This window comes from Palaemon carinicauda, chromosome 25, assembly GCF_036898095.1.
Source record: "Palaemon carinicauda isolate YSFRI2023 chromosome 25, ASM3689809v2, whole genome shotgun sequence".
In the NCBI taxonomy this organism is placed as follows: domain Eukaryota; kingdom Metazoa; phylum Arthropoda; class Malacostraca; order Decapoda; family Palaemonidae; genus Palaemon; species Palaemon carinicauda.
This window is the reverse complement of record NC_090749.1, coordinates 28,985,409-28,989,660: the sequence shown is the minus strand read 5'-3', so window position 1 is coordinate 28,989,660 and position 4,252 is coordinate 28,985,409.

Below are 4,252 nucleotides of genomic sequence, written 5' to 3'. Positions count from 1 at the left end.
GACATTATTGGAGTCCGTTGTAATTTGTAATTTGTTGGAAAGATATGGTAAATTCTGTGATCAGACTTGTCAGGGTCATCATGGCTCTACTGCTAGGTTCTGGTTTCTCTTCATTGATCTCATTCACATATTCATGCTTTTTGACAGGGCCAACAGGACATATAACCTAGACCTCTACATCTATGCTTTAGGCTCAATGATTCCTATATTCTTTGCAATTCACAAGCCAAGCTATGCCCGTTGGATGTCATTGTATCACCTCAATCTGCTTAATATGGAAATGACACATCCCGGAATCAAGCAAAGTTTTGAAGCAGGTGCACTCTCTGTGCGGAGAACTAGGAATACCTTATCCAGAAGTGCATTTGCTATTACCTTACAGCAAGCTGTGAATAGGGATGCCGCATCCAGCCAAAAGGGTATTGCTGCATTTACACAGAATGTTGCAGTCCGTATGGGGTTGACAGTGACAAGATCTTTTAGGGGAGTATTTGTGAGTTGTCTCCTGGAAATGGCTGGAATCACACTGGTGGATGATGTAATACAGGAACTAAAGCCATCAAGGATAGCCAAAGACAATACATACCTTAAGAGCACGATCACAGAGGTGGAGAACACTCTCAATCCATTCACTGTTAATGATGATATTCTGTATTGCCTAAACACTGGATGGTGTGAAAGACAGACTTCTGCAGTCAAAAGAAACTGGATCTACTTGGCATCAAGTTTTTGTTAATGAATGTAATGTAGATGGTGGACGTTTTGAACGGACTGTTAAGCAAAGAAAGGTGATAAATGTCACACAGGATGCTGTAACAGTGAAATTCACCACAAAGGACAAACAGATAAAGGAAGAAAAATGCACCAGAGACATATTTAGAAAGCTGCTGTATTTGTCAGTAACGCAATAACTTGATCTCAGTATTGGCCTGTCCTATCCTCTCACTTCAGTTTCTTTCTCATTGTGTCATATAACTGGTGATATGAACAAGACATAAAAGAGGACATTAATGGAAAAATTAGAAGCAATGGGAAACTTGATTGCCATACCAAACAGGACTGATGTGTATATTATTGATCCTATATTCTTCTTCCGTACGCTTGACATGCCATCCACCTAGGGGGGCATGGCAATGTCCCTTTTGAAATAGGCTTGTAGCACTGGTGAAATTGTACACATAGTCTGTGACACATATCCTAAGGGCCAAGTATCAAGGACATTGAACATGACTTGTGTGGTAGGACACCCACTACCTACATAATCACTGGCTCGTCACAGAAAAGACCACCAGATCTCAACACGGCTTGGAGCACATCTCATTTCAAAACAGAGTTTTTGGCCTCCTTGAAGGATGAATGGTCATCAGATAGATATGCATCGACTCTTCAGGGACATCAGGTCTACTTTACAGTGGAACATGAATGCTACCTTTACACTTCAGCACGTGAAACTGTCAACAGGATCCTGGTTCATGAGCTTCAGTGCAGGCATGAAGAAGCTGATACATGGTTACTGTACCATGCAAACTTTGTTGCTGTTAACCATGATGTGGTCCCAGTGATTGCCATTCGCAGTAACGACACTGACGTCTTCATCATCATTCTCTACCATGCTAGGTTTCTTAATGCACAGATTTGGATGGATGCTGGATTGAGTTCTAGAAATTCCATGTGTTTCATACATATGTCACATCTCACATCTTGCAACCAAGCTTTCATGCGCTGACAGACTGTGATTACACAGCCTGTTTTATGAGAAAAGCAAAGTGGAAGCCATTTGAAATAATGAAAAACAACCCTAGGTTCACATCAGCAATTAGTCACCTTGGAGACTCAGATGTCATCGATCCAGATGTTGCTGCTGTAGTTGAAGAGGACTTGTGCATTGTCTATGGAGTTCAGAACCTGACAAGTGTTGATGAAGATAAGCTTCAATTTTTCCGCAAGTTGTATGCCCCTAAGAAGGAAACTGACCCGTCTGATAAAATCAAAACTACAGACCCCTGTTGTCTTCCTCCTTGCCAAAGAGTGTTGCAACAGAAGTTGCTAAGAATTAACTTTGTTGCACACAATTAGAGGAATGCAAGGGAAGCCGATCCAGACTCATTTGGTCCTTGAAGGACATGGCTGGAAAGTCCAGAATGGCAGATTGATGATTGTCTGGTTCACTGGCTCAAATATTCCTGATAAGTTAACCATTGAAGAATTTGATGTAGAGGAAGATGATGATGATGATGATGATGATGAGGATATCAGCCATTCCTCGGATGAAGAAAAGGAAATAGATTTTTAGAGAACTCCATACTAGTAATATAGCTGGAATAGATCCCACGTTCTTCAAAAACCTTTATTTGTATCCCTTTTTAATATTTTATGCATATTTAGTAAACCTTTTGCAAATTTTGATGTCTTATTTAGCCAAAATACAACTAAAACCCAAATCCGGCATTTCAAAGGGCTAAACTTGACCTTTTGACCCCTGGTGACCTCTAATAATGAATTAATTAATTTAGTTTAATATAAAATAAATCTACTCATCAATAGCATCATTTTGGTATATAGTTCTTTATTCTAGGCCCAGTGTGAGAGGAGCTGCAGCCAATTAATCTCACTAACCCCCCAATTCTGCCGAAAAATGAAAAGCCCATTTTCAGACAAAAGGGGTTAATAAAATCCACACCCACCCCTGCCCAACTTAAAGATACTCATTTTTGGATGTCCCATTGTAGACCCTTTCCAAAAATTTCCACTAGAAATTTGGTCATCTCCGGTAAATAAATGGCTGCTAGCTCTCGCTCTAATATGTATATATCCTCATCATCCCCTCCTCCTACACCTATTGACGCAAAATGCCTCAGTTAGATTTCACCAGTCGTCTCTATCTTGAACTTTTAAATCAATAGGCCTACTTCTCCATTCATCGTCTCCTACTTCACGCTTCATGGTCTAAGCCATGTAGGTTTTGGTCTTCCAACTCTTCTAGTACCTTGTGGAGCCCAGTTGAAAGTTTGGTGAACTAATCTCTCTTTGGAGTGCGAAGAGCATGCCCAAACCATCTCCATCTACCCCTCACCATGATCTTATCCACATGTGGCACTTGGGTAATCTCTCTAATAGTTTTGTTTCTAATCCTGTCCTGCCATTTGACTCCCAATATCCTTCTGAGGCTTCGTTCTCAAATCTACTAAATCTCTTGGAATTTGTTTCATTTTCATACCATGACTCATATCCATATAGTAACACCGATCTCACTAAACTGGTATATAGTCTGATTTTTACATGTTATTTCAGGGCGATTTCATTTCCAAATTTTACTTAACATAGCCATTGTCTGATTTGGTTTATCAATCTTTCACTAAACTTTAATTCTAAAGATGCACTATTGGATATATATATATATATATATATATATATATATATATATATATATATATATATATATATATATATATATATATATATAAATATATTCAAATAAGCCATATAAATTTTTGATACATTAATGTCTGGATTCTCTTAACGACCTCGGGATCAGAGCCCCAGGCAAAATCACACAAAGACAAGAGCTTGGGTCCGGCTGGGAATCGAACCCTGGTCGGCAAGCTTGTATAGACAGTGACTAAGCCACTTGGCCACGAAGAAAGATAAAAGTCAATGACAATTCTTCTGTACTAATACCTGTCGAATTCAGGTATTTTGTACTTAGAATTGAAATCAACCCATCTTCACCATCGTAGCTAATTGGTAGTTTGTTACTTGGCATTCAATTAATGATGAATTTTGCACATTTAGACGTGTTTTTCATATTCAAATAAGCCATATATATTTTTGATATATTAATGTCTGGATTCTCTTAACGACCTCGGGATCAGAGCCCCAGGCGAAAACACACAAAGACAAGAGCTTGGGTCCGGCCGGGAATCGAACCCTGGTCGGCAAGCTTGTATAGACAGTGACTAAGCCACTTGGCCACGAAGAAAGATAAAAGTCAACGACAATTCTTCTGTACTTATGCCTGTCGAATTCAGGTATTTTGTACTTAGAATTGAATTCAACCCATCTTCACCTTCGTAGCTAATTGGTAGTTTGTTACTTGGCATTCAATTAATGATAAATTTTGCATATTTAGACGTGTTTTTCATATTCAAATAAGCCATATATATTTTTGATAAATTAATGTCTGGATTCTCTTAACGACCTCGGGATCAGAGCCCCAGGCGAAATCACACAATGACAAGAGCTTGGGTCCGGC